Source organism: Grammomys surdaster, unplaced genomic scaffold (genome assembly GCF_004785775.1).
Source record: "Grammomys surdaster isolate TR1022 unplaced genomic scaffold, NIH_TR_1.0 126059, whole genome shotgun sequence".
NCBI lineage: Eukaryota > Metazoa > Chordata > Mammalia > Rodentia > Muridae > Grammomys > Grammomys surdaster.
The window spans coordinates 4,328,084-4,341,795 of NW_021620869.1; positions in this window are offsets into that span (position 1 = coordinate 4,328,084).

The following is a 13,712-nucleotide window of genomic DNA, read 5'->3' on the forward strand; positions in this document are numbered from 1 at the left end:
AGAGAGAGAGAGAGAGAGAGAGAGAGAGAGAGAGAGAGAGAGAGATCGATCCTTGGACACTTGGACATGCCATTTGTGTCTCTGGGAGGAGGAGAACTGAGGGTGGCAGTTCTGCCTAGAGCCAGCTCCCCAGGAGACCTTTTTTCTTCCCCTTCACCTCTCTTCTTCTTCCTCCCTTCCTCCTCCTCCTCCTTCTGGGTTTTAATCAAAGTCAAGACCTTGTGCCTGCTAAACATGTTGCCTGTTATCCTTACGGCACTCTTCTGTAGCTGCCTCAGGGAAGCTTTCTGAAGCCTAGGACCAAGCTTGTCCGTGTATTCCCCCAAAGCCTTTCTTGTTTAGGGTTGTGGACCCATGAGTGTTTAGAAGATGTCCTTGAGGGGCTGGAGAGACGGCTCAGCAGTTAAGAGCACTGGCTGCTCTTATAAAGGACCTGGGTTCAGTTCCCAGCACCCACACGATAGCTCCCAACCATTTATGACTCCAGTTCCAGGTGTCTGACGCCCTCTTCTGACCTCCTTGGGCACCAGGAATGAACATGGTGTACATACACACATAGATGGAGGCAAACCACTCACACACATAAAACAAATCTTTTAAAAAGGAAAATGCACTGGACCACATAGAGCCTTTTATATGTTGCTGTGTAGATTAGGATATAACAACCAATGTTCTTTTTACCCGTGGAAAAGAAACACTACAAATGCTTATTGACTAGTGATGGAATCAACTTTATCCAGTGTGGGATTTATTAGTTGTTGAATCAGTTGGCTTAAACACACACACACACACTCACACACACAAGGCAGGTACCTTTAAGATCCTAGCCATGGAGGGGAAGCTACATCAAACACCCATTCTTCATGCAATCATAATGCTAAACCTGTCGGTACAGAAATGAGCCGTTTGTGAGTACCGGGAAGTCAGAGATAAATAAGAATCTAAGTGGACACGCCTTTGCAATAAGGGACACAAATGAGGTGCCATTTTCCCAGTGAGTCATTTGTCATCATTGAGATATACTAGGAACAGGTCTCAAGATGATGGACCAAAGGGTTACATGTCTGAGTCTGGGGCTACAAAATCAGTGGGAAAATAAAGGGTGGGAATCCCATGAGAAAGGAAGTTGCAAGATGCTAAATATCCACTCTATGTTGAGTCCTGAACAGCACATGTGGATGGCTTCCCAAGAGACCTAGAAGAATTCACCAGCTAGAATCCTGAGATAGCTGAGCAGAGGTTGTTAGCATCTGCCTAGTGCCAGGGAGATAGCTTGGGTCCATCTGAGCTACTGGGGCCTGGGCCTGTGGTTTGGAAGTATCTCCCAAAGGCCCATAGTTTGAAAGTTCACCCAACAGCTTCCTACACCATTAAGGTTGTATAGTTTTTGTCAAGCTGAATCATCTGTGAAGAGGGAACCTCAGTCAAGGAACTTCCACTATCAGATTGGCCCATGGGCTTTTTTGTCAGGCATTTTCTTGACTAGTGATTAATGTGGAAGGGCTCAGCCTACTATGGGAAGTACTGTCTTAGGATTTTACTGCTGTGACCAGACACCATGATTAAGGCAACTCTTATAAGGACAACATTTAATTGGGGCTGGCTTACAAGTTCAAAGGTTCAGTCCATTATCATCAAGACAAGAAGCATGGCAGCATCCAGGCAGGCATAATGCAGGAGGAGCTGAGAGTAGAGTTCTACATCTTCATCTGAGGGCTGCTAGCAGAAGACTGGCTTCCAGGCAGCTAGGATGAGGGACTTAAAGCCCACACCCACAGTGACACACCTATTCCAACAAGGCCACACCTCCTAATAATGCCACTCCCTGGGCCGAGCATATACAAACCATCACAAGTACCATCCCTGGTGATATAAGAAAGGATGAGCAAGACACGGAGAGCAAGATAGTAAGAAGTATTCCTCTACGGTCTCTGCATCAGTTTCTGCCTTCAGGTTTCTGCCCTAACTTTCCTCAGTGATGGCTGTGACCTGGGAGCTGTAAGATGAGATAAATCCTTTCCTTCTCTAAGTTGTTTTGGTCAGTGTTTTATCACAGAGATGCAAACTATAATAGAGGTGGTGGAACCTTTAGAAGGCGGGACCTGATGGGAGGAAGTTAGGCCATTGGTCCGTGTGCTTGAAAGGCATAATGGGACTCTGGACCCTTCTCATTTCTTTCTTTGCTTTTGATCACCATGAGGGGAGCTGTCTAAGCAAGAAGTGTTGTTGCCTTGCCACAGGCTCTAAACCAACAGAACCAAATGACTGTAATTCGAAACTTCTAAAACCATGAACCCAAAGAAAACTTTCTTCTTTATAAGTTGTTTCTCTCAGTTATTTTGCCATAGTGACAGACTGTTGACTATTGCACCTGGCAGACCTTGAGCTCTCACTGACATCCCAAACACTTCTAAAGGGTGAGGTCACTTTTTTAAAAAAAATTTTTTTGGCTTGAAAATATAATAGGAAAACCTGAATTGATGCACTGTGACAAAACCTAGAACCAAATCTCAATAGGACCAAGGCGATAGTCATGGCTGTGGAAAGTTAACTTACTGCTGGGATTCAACACTCTTCAGAAGAAGACAACAGAATCAAGAGTCTGCAAAAACAGTACTCTCACTAGACACCATCCTAAGGAATTACTAGCAAGAAAGAGTCACAGTTATGAGATGTATAGTCAATTGGGGAAAATTCAGAAGTGACATAAAGGTTGAATTTATCAGAGAAGCAGTATAAAATAACCATGGGAGACATAAGTAGAAAGGACAAAGACAGGGAATGCAGAAGATACTTGGGAATTCTAAACATGAATGCACCAAGACTCAGAGTCATGCGTAGATGTCCCGTTCCTCATGAGCTACAGTGGAAGATTTGCTTGTGTGCCTGTGAGGGCCAGAAGAGGGTGTTGGGTCCCCTGGGGTTACAGGCAGTCGTGAGTCACCTGATGTTGATCCTCTGGAAGAACAACAAGCACTCTTAGCCGCTGGATCACCTCCCTAGCCATATTTTGAAAAGGTATATGGGATAGTATTATTAAGAGGCTGGATAATATATAAGAAAGGGTTAGTAAACTTGAGGAATGATTAATAAAGTTACCTAAACAGAACAATACAGAAAGACAAACTAGCAAGAGTGGGTTCGGGGGTTTGAGCTCCTATAGTGATCAATACATTTTCAACACAGGCTCTGTGGGAATTCAATGAGGAAGAGGGACTGGAGCCACTGGGATCCATATGGGTGGGGGTGGGTGCCTTGGAATTTTGCCTTCCCTCACACTGTATGCAATTACGCTATGTAGACTTTTGGACACACACTTCAACATTTCTGGAAGAAAACATTACAGAACAACTTTCAGAGCATGTAAAAGACCAAAATTGCATAGATGGTACCCAGAGAGCACAAAATGGAATCTGATAATAAAAATTCTTTAAAAACTTAGAACTCTGATAATTTAAGAATTTCATTATGAAGATGAAGAGTTGAGCCATAGATCCAGAGGCAATTTCCACAACATACCGTGGCTCTAAACAAGGACGATGTACCTGTTTCCAGAACAAGGACTTCTGAAGCTGAATTTTCACAATGAAGGGATACCAATGGCAAGAAGTAACCAAAATGCACCAGTGACATTGTTATTAGAGAGACAGACAATAAGAAGATAGTACCAGGCTCCTGTTAGGACGTCAGATAAGGCCAAATGGTGAGGATGCTAAGCCAGGGTGGGCATAAACCATGCAGCCACTTTAAAGTGCTGCTAATACCAGGGGTTACCACACACACAGGGACCCCAGTTGTGGACTGGCTCCTCTCCATCCCTAGAGCATTCACACATACCTGCACATCTGGATACAAACCCATCATTCCTCCAAGGTGTCTGGGTACCCATCACCAGTGAGACTGTGCCCAGAGCATCCCAGTATTTACGTGCAAAGTATCGTCCTTATCAGTTACACAGCTCTGTTCTCCACAATGGAAACCAAGCACAGATGTTTCAACTCTCTTTTCTGGGTCTGGAAGATGCTTCTCATATTTTTGGCAGTGACTTTTAAAGAACGTCATGTCCTTGATTTGGCAATTTTTAAAATAGCACAAACATTTCATCAAGTTTTTTGTTCACTGAATAATGCCCTGGAGACTTTTTTTTTGTGAGAAAAATCACTGGAAATTTCCCCACATTAAGATAGTGCTGACGACGCAACCACTCTGAGAGCCTTGTTCTGCCTGGTTTCACTCAGCCTAACTCTAGGGAAGGTCCAAGGTGAAGCATTCCACACCAGCATCTAATCTATTTTAAGAGCATAAAAAATAAATAGCTTCTAGGGCTGGAGAGATGGCTCAGCAGTTAAGAACACTGCCTGCTTTTGCAAAGGACCTGGGTTCTTATTTCCAGTACATACATGGTAGGGGTGGGGGAGCACAACTCTCTATATTTCCAGTTTCAGGGGTTCTGATGTCCTCTTCTGGCTTCCTTGGGCACTGCACATGTATGGGACATCTATTCACAAAATAGATAGATGATAGATGGATGGATGGATGGATGGATGGATGGATAGATGGATAGATAATCTTTTTTTTTTTTTTTGGTTTTTCGAGACAGGGTTTCTCTGGGTAGCCCTGGCTGTCCTGGAACTCACTCTGTAGACCAGGCTGGCCTCGAACTCAGAAATCCGCCTGCCTCTGCCTCCTAGATCTTTTAATAAAAGAAAAATAGCTTGCCAGCTATTCATTTGTATGGGATGTTCAAATTGAAATTTCTTGTTGAAACATCTCCAGACTCAGAACAGTTCATAAAATCTGCTGTGATTTATTAAATTTAGAATGACTCAGAGTAGAGGGAAGGTCATGGGGTTCTTTGCTGCAGAAGGGTTTTCTCACCGTGGAACATGACAAAACACAAGGTGGGATCACTGAGGAGATCTTGTGGGAGTAGAATTATCTGAAAATATCTCATGCCTTCAGAAACAGAATGTTTGCCAAATCTTGGGACCAAGCTCACAATATGCCTGAAAATCTTAAACTAATCATAAAATCATAAATTAAAAAACTAAATTAAAGTACTGAGTCTGTTTAAGCTATATTTAAGAAAACAATGTAACCAATCTTACTAAGCCATAGACTTCCTATGTAATCAGCTTTTACAGTCTAAATTAAATACGTGGCTGTAATCTTGAGCTATATATTCTTCCATACCCCTGGCTCAGAAGTGTGTGTGTGTGTGTGTGTGTGCGTGCGCGCGCACGCGCTGTGGTAATCATTTGCTGAAAGCAGCTAATAGGTTAAAAGGAACCTTAACATGTATCCACCATAAAGACTGGAAATAGGTTGGTAACATTTGTTCCCAGTTTTGAGTGCTTTTCTGTGTCAGTTGGGGAGTCAGTAAAATGGCTTCTTCCCTTGTGTGACTGAACAGGAGGATATCTGTAGAAGAATTCATCTTCCCCTACGTCACGCTTTCTATGTTGTTCAGTAAATACTGAGTAACCCCCTTTGTTGGGGACAGAGGATGGGTAGACATCAGACACATATGATCAACAGCTCACAGGTCACTAACCTCAGATGACAGGCACATGGAAGGCACAGAGAAAGAAGTGGAGACTTCATATCTGGGCTCATTCTTGTTTTAAAATACTTCAAGAGGAAAGAAGACTCGTTCTTTAATGGTGCACTAACATAGGATCTGATAAAACTAATCCTGTCACATTTGACCCAGAGCCTCACATACTGTAACTGCACAGCAGAGTGGCTGTTGTGTCTGGGATGAACAGAGCACATATCTGTCTTCAGCGTGTCTCAAGGTATTAAAACAGAGTTATATATGTGGAGAATTGGGAATGAGCTCTTGCTGGGGAGAGGGTCAGTTAGACTCTGAGGCAAAGGGATATACACTGCAGTCTTGGGGTTACCTGGTTCTTTGTACCGGGCTTTTTCTCCTGACAGTGGCATTCCTCAAACCTTGTGTCCCAGATCAGGTCTTGGTCTTTTGAAGAAAGCAGGTCAGGATCCTTGCTCAGCCTGACACCTCAGCTGATGCCCAACACTGCGGCTGCTCTGAAAGAGTGCAGACAAGATGCTCCTTCAGGAAGAGAGCTGCTGGTCCTGGAGTGGAACTAGGGTGGATGAGGAGGACCAGGCCTGACTCCAGGGTAGAAAATGGCCCTTCAACAAGACAGATAAGAAGATGAAGACATTTAATTTCCTAGATAAGAAAGAGGACACACTGATGTGTGTGTGTGTGTGTGTGTGTGTGTGTGTGTAGGTAGGTAGGTAGGTATAGTAAGTCTGCTTCTTCCTTGTGATCAAGAAGTTGCTTTGTTGTCTCTTGGTGACTGAGGAATGAACAGTCATTCATTGACCCGCACACTCCCTCCTAGAGCCACTCAGTTCTGTGTCAGGCCATGCACGCCTCAGTGGGAATTCTAACTTTTGATTTTTTTTTTCATGCACCCACCTGTTCACTCACTTCCAAATTCAACAACCATTTTCTGAATGCCCTGAGAACAAGGCAAAGGTTTCATCCTCCCTCAGCAAAGTCCAAGGTGAATGGACACAAATGTGAGAGCCATCTTGTCTTCCCAGACTAGCATCAAAGTTATCAAACCTTCTTGCCCCAGTCCTCCAAGTCCTGGGGTTACATGTGCAAGCAATCTTTCTTAGCTCTGCTTTTTTGATATAATGTCTCACACTGTAGCCTAGGTTTGCTGAGAATTTACTATGTAGCCCCCACTGGCCTCAAACTCATAGCAACCACCCTTGCCCAGCTTTCTGAGCCCTGGGAATTCAGGGGTAAATACTGCACCTGGATTTTTTCCCCAAGGGTCTGCTTGGGCATGGGTTTGGGGGATATTCTTCAACTCGAGTGCTGCTCCTCCCGGGGGCAACTGCTGAGTCAAAGGCTGTATTGTTGCCGGAGCTCACTGATGGACATTCTTGTGTGCCTCTCAGCAAACAGCTGCCCTGGTGTGTGAGCTGCAGCTTGTGGAAGTGCCATGTGCCCATTCCCTTGCCAAGCTTGGATATGACTGAGCTACTGATCTGCTTACCGTGGGGGCTGGACCAGTGCTATGCACATGGGGATGCTTGCGTGCTTACTTCTTGTCTCTGAGAGTTTTCAGTGAATTGTTTTTTTCTTTCAGGTTTATAAATTAAGGATTCAAAGCAACATCTCTACAGAAGTTATTTCCCCCAGGATCTCGTATGAAGATGGCTTTGGTTGTCAGGAGCTCATTTCCCCTTAGGGTAGCTTTCTGCATTCAGCTGAATGGTATAGTAGCTAGCAAAGACGACGTTGTGTCTCCCGTGACAATATAGGGATTTCTTGGAATGTTGTGATGGTTCTCTTTATAATTTATGTCAACACTGACCTGAGCAGGTGCCAGTGGGCATGGATATACAACACCTTCCTATTCTGTGACTGTAATTGAGCAAGTCTCACTGTGGGTTCCCCCCCTGCTCTTTAGTTATCCTACAAACAGGACTTCAAGGCAAAGGTGCTGGGTTTGGAGGTAAAAGGAAGAGAAAAACAAAATTGCTTGGGTAGCTTGTTTGTGCCTTCTTGACAACAACATTGAGCAGGGGAATTAGCTTGGAAGTGGCAAGGAAAATGAGACAATGACCAAGAAAAACAACATAGGGTGCTTGCCTAGCCGGTACCAGGCGTAGGGTTCCATCCAAAATCAAAACCAGAAACAAAGCAAAGGAAACAGACCCGTAAACCACACAGCTACAGTTACTGGATAAGGAATTTGAAATACTACATTCAGTGCAGCAACAGCAACAGCAGCAGCAACAGCAGCAGCAGCAGCAACAACAACAACAACAAAAATCTGTAAGAGAAATGTATACACAGCCGGCGTATAAGTGGATTTCAGGAGAGATTTAACAGCTTGTGAACAGAACCATACGGAAATAATAAGACTGAAAATCTGCAATATGGCTCACCTAAGAATCCAGTAAGGAGATAGAATGGACAAGAAGGATATTTAGTTACACTAAAGGGAGAAGGAAAGGAAGACAAAAAGAATAAAGCATCCGAGAGGATGGTTGCTGAGCTCTGGCAATTGGAGGCTGTGGTAACTGATGGTGTTACTGGTCAGCTGACTTGGGTTCTTTTGCAGGGAGAAAGAGTTCAATGCTGGCCTTGCAAGCATTTTGCATCCCTTGACACCCGGAAGCAGGAGACAGTGGCAACAGGCCCTTGGGAGCAGTTTCAGGTGGCTCTTTCTAACTTTAGAGTGATCCTGTGCAGACCTGGAATGTCAGGACATTTAGCCATTGTATAGGCCTAAGATAGGATTCTTTAGCATTAGGTTTCTCAGGCCTGGGCTCTTTGAGACCTTCCACCCTTAAAGACTTGACAACTCTCCAGAACCGTTTCCGGTTCTATTCTCTGGCTCTTTGTAGCCCCTGTCCTTTAGCTGCCTCTCTTGTCCTTCAGCTGCCCCTCTCTTCTCCACGCTTTGCCATCCCTCTTGTTCTGGCGCCGGTTTCTGTCTTCAGTCGTTCAGTTTCTTCCTGTTGTTATGGCCACTGTCACAGTCGCTGCTGCTTGAGCCTCTGCTGTCAGCATACTAGTTTTACTGCTATGACTGTAGCCAGCCGTTGTGCTGTTTTTGCAGTTCATCCTGCTGCCAGCCTAACTTTGCCTCTTTACTGCTAATTAGTCATGGCTTCATCCTTTCCGTGGCTTGGCCTGTTGTCTCATCAGCTATGGCTGACACTCTACTGTCTTTGCTGCTTTTCTTTTTTAATGCTACCATACGTGCTGGCTAGTTAAAACTTGACACAGGCTAGAATCCCTGGAGAGGAGAGAGTCTCACTTGAGAAAATGTCTGCATAAGACCAAGCTGTAGGCAAGCCTTTAGGACATTTTCTTAATTAGTGATAAATGGGGAGGGCCCAGCCCATTGTGGGTGGGGTCACTCCTAGGCAAGTGGTTCTGGGTTCTGTAAGAAAGTAGGCTGAGCAGGCCATGGGGACCAAGCCAGTAAGCAGCACCCCTCCATGGCTTCTGCCTCAGCTCCTGCCTCCATTTCCTTGCTCTGTCTGAGTTCCTGTCTTGTCTTCCTTCAGTGACATGGAAGAGTAGACAAATAAATGCTTTCTTCTTCAAATTGCTTTGGTCACAGTGTTTCATCAGAGAAAGAGCTCTAACTTAGATACCATGGTACTAAAAGTAGCCAAGAAAAGACCACTCCAGAAGCTTTGTGTTGGGCTTAATGTTGTAATGTTAGGGGATATGGCAGCACAGGAAAGTATCCTTCAGCCTGTTCATCTTTTGTCAACCAAGCATTGTACTTGTGTAGCTAGAAAGGGATGTTTGCATCAATCACAGACAATGTCGTGTGCAAAGGAAGGATTGGGATTGTATCACCCACAACACTATCCCCTTTACACCAGTCACAGTGTCCCTGTGAGCGATGGTCAGAGGGAATGCTCCCCACACTGGCTAAGGTAGAATGAATAATTTCAGAGTCAACTAGAGATCACCAAAGGGTGTGAGAGCAAAGAGTCCTGTACAAACTGACACAATCCTGGCTCAGACTGCCTTGGGGAACTGGAGCATTATTATCACTAGTGCTGATTTGAACAGATTTTAATGCACCTAAATTTTGCCAAATGTCTGTCCAGTCACCCAGGGAGAGGTCCCGCTCCCTAATCTGTCTTATTGAAAGCCTTTTCAGGGACACGAAGGTGGAGCAGGTTCCAGAGTGACTGGGAAGACAGGCACAGTGGGCTGAGGGCAGAGGTGACTCTGAAGGTATTGGGACAGAACTGAGTGACATCTGGCTGCTCTGGAAAGGACACTGGTCATGCAGGAGAGAGATCAGAGCAGAGAGACAGCTTCTCTCTTAATCCACTGGCCGCAGCAGAGGAGTGTGCGCACTCTGGGAGAAGAGCAGCCTTCTTGAGAACATCTGTGTCTTCTTCCACAGGCCAGGCAGCAGGGCAGAGCAGGCCAGACCACCCACAGGATCAGAGGCTGCCTCATCCCTTCCTCTGACTTCAGGGTTCTTGCACTGTTTTTTTGGGGGGAGGGGAAAAGGCCAGGCTTAGGTCAGTCTGGGTTTCCCTTTCCTCATCTGGGAAATGAGATGAAAGAGTTGAACACTGTCCCTCCAGCACTGACAGGACCTGGTCACAAATGGCAGCCCAGACACATAGAATTTAAAGAGTTAACAGTTGCACATGAAGCTGAGGGAACCCTAATGATGGAGCACAACCCCACCCCACCCCCACCCCGCCAATATTGTTGGGTTTGGTGTCAACTTGTTACAAATTAGTATCCCCTGAGAGGATCCTCGCCTGAAGTCTTGACTGTCTCAGTTGATACGGATGGCATCATCTAGAAGCAGTCCAGATCAAAAAAGAGCATGTCAGAAGGAAGGCTCATCTTTAGCTGGACAGACCTTCCCTCTTGTCTCCTCAGATCTTCCCTCTTGTAGACCAGTTGATTCATCCTGTTGTTGCTGACTCTTCACTGATATCACCGAGACCAGAGCCAGTATTTCCAGGCTTCCACCATGGACAAAGGGCCAGGGCCTCTCCAGGAAACCTCCAGCTTTTCGGCACTAGATTGGGACTGCCAAAACACTCAGCCGTGGGGACTGAGCAGCTGTGGAGTTGTCAGTCTCTTCCATGAGAGACAGCTGCTGAGAAATGAGCCCCACGGCTGAGGCAGGCAGCCTCAGGGACAGAGTGACTACTGGGTTCTCAGTCTCTCAGGTACAATTCAACTGTTGTTGGTATTTTAACATAAGCCGACTTAATAAATTCACACACACAAATATGTTCTTTGAGGGAATAGCAATATACACACACACATCTTCCTGACTCTATTTCCCTAGAGAACCCCACGACTATACCTATCTGCTCTCTTACCACCAAGAAGCCCATGTTTGTATTTAGAACCTTGGATCACTGGCCAGGATGAGCTAGCCTGGTCTTACTCTGATCTTACTTTCCTGCCAGGTCCATCCCACACCAGGATAAACATATAGGTGCCTTGCTGCATATCTATGCTCTAGGAACACTCTCACCTGGCAGCTGTTCCTTGCTATGACTGGCCAGGAGCCCGCGATGATGCTTTGGGAAGGGTGAACCCCTGAAGGCCCCAGACGTGCACTTGGAACTACTTGCACGGGGAGTTCTTTGGTTCCAGGATGTGGGAGCACAATCCGGAGTTGTGCTCTTCGGTCCCAAGTACTCTGCATCCTTTTGCTCACAGCCTGGGGACAAGCTTGGACAAACCATCTGGGCTCATCTTTGCCACCTGCCTTTTTTCCCCTCTAGACAGGTTTTTTTCTGTGTAGCCTTAGCTGTCTTAGAACTTGCTCTGTAGACAAGGCTGGCCTCAAACTTAGAAATCTGCCTGCTGTGTGCTGGGATTAAAGGTGTGTGCCAGTACCGCCCAGCTGCCACCTGCCTTTCTTGTTGCCTGCTCAGTTCTGCCTGCTGATGGCATCTCCTGTCTAGCACACAGTTGGCCTTACATTGTTCATTCTGTTCCTGGGAAGAGAGCACTCCTGTCCTCTTGACTGTGCCTACGTAAGCATTTCCTCCTGGAGGGGTCTTTCCTGACCTTTTCCTATCCTTTTTGACCTATCTTGCAGTGTTTCTCTCCTGCCTAGTCCCCTGAACCCTGGAGAGTGACCTGTCACTTTGCAGGGCTCTGTCTCCCCCTGCTGGGATTACCTGAGACAGGACCTGACTGCCTTTTCCTGGCTTCCTTCTGCTGCATGATTAGCCACTTGCAGCAACGATGGCTGAGCTGAGGAATTTAGCCTGGCATTCAGAAACCACCGCTGGAATTTTACATTGAGATAAGCGGGGTAAATGTTTCAGGGAGAGACGCTCCCCAGTTCCTGTTTATCTCAAGGCTAGGAGATTAGAACATTGCAGAAGAGGGGACTGCAGATGACTATCGGTCTGTTTGTCTTTAGCCACAGCTCTGCAAGGAAGCCCAAGGAAGGAGCGGCTCGGCTGCCCCTAGGGGAACACCCATATGCCTTGCTGGCCAGAGCTAGGTCATCTGGTTGCTTCTGCTGGAAAGCTGGATACATCGGCAATGGGGCCCACAATTATGGTCTGTGCATAGGAGAACAGGGGCACATTCCTGTGAAAGCAGTTAGTTGTTCTGCTGCAAGCCCGGAGAACTGCTTGAAAGTCACAAACAGGTGGCCTATGAGATGGCTCAGTGGACAAAGACACTTAATGCCAAGCTTTGTGGGCTCCACCTCCAGAATCCATGTAGGGGAGGGATTCCCATAAGTAGTCCTTTGACTTCAGTAAGTGCACTGTGACATGTGTGTGCAGAAACACGCATGTTCACACGTATATGATGAATGGATAAAAACGTAATAAAGAGGGGCTGGAGAGATGGCTTAGGGGTTAAGAGTGGTTACACCTCTTCCCGAGGAGCAGAGTTCAGGTCCCAGTAACCATGCTGGGCTTATACTGGCAGCTCTGGGGGATCTGAAGCCCTCTTGCTGGCCTCCACAGCACTGCGTGCACATGTACAAGCCCGCACAGAGACACATGCATGCATATATTCAAAAGTACAGTTAAACGTGTTCACAAAACTCTCACACATGTCTAGGCAGCAGTAGGTCTGGCTGCTTCTGTGGGGAGCGGGGTAGGACGTTCTGGAGAATATAGTTCTAGAGATCACAGGACAGCAAGAAGCTCTCATTGAATGGAGGTTGAGACGGGTTTGCATAGACTCTGCAGCCCCCGCAATTATACCCAGTTCTATAATTTTGCCTTTTAAAAAAATATATTGTCTAACTATGAACCCAATGCTATCTTGCCCCACCCCCTCCCCACCCCATCTTACTCCCTGAGTGCTGGGCTTACAGGTGTGTGTCACCAAGCCTGGCATAGTTCTGACTTCTTTTGAGAGTTTGAAAGTTATGTGCATGTCCATGTGACACACTAACCTGACTTAGTGAGAATTCTCCTCAGTGTCCAAGGTTGAAAAATAACGCTAACTATGGCCACATACGCAAATGACTTAGGAACTGCTTTATCTTGTTTCCAGCAGCAGCAGCAATGGTTCTAGTTACAATCTGAATTTTGGAGTTGTGGGTCCTCATCAACCCTGAAGTAGAGTAAGCTTGGAGGACACACCCTTTGGTTTCTCTCTCACAGCAGGCTGTGCTCAGCACCTGAATGACTTAATCACACAGGCCAGCCAGGCAGGCATGTAACCCCTGCCTTCAGGAGTGAGCAGACAGGTGTCTGACTGGTCCAAGAGAGGGCTTTGCAGAAGACGACTATCCAAGTCACCTTTGGTATGGGGTAACCCGGAACACAGAGAAAGAGTCCACCCACAGCTCTGCTCAAATGTCTGGATTCTGGCTTATCCTGGTCCACCCTGGGAGAGGATCAGATTGCTTGAAACCATCCTGAATACCAGTATACTCCTGGACATAAGCCCAGTGTTAGTGGGGGAACCCAGACTCGAGGTAGTGGAATCCTAGGAGGGGAATTTGTTGCATACACCTCTTCCTGCTCAGGAGTGTGATTCCATAGGCTTGAGTCTTCAGGTACGGTTGTGTTACAGGAAAACGATGAAGATGTGTTGTTAAAATCATTGGAGCCCTTGTCAGCTGACCCTGAGTTAAACAGAAAGAAGATTGTACTTGTTAGGCCTGTCTTAAGCAAGCAAGGCCTCTAAGGGAGTGTCTAGAGGTCAGAGAGGGCCTCTTCTG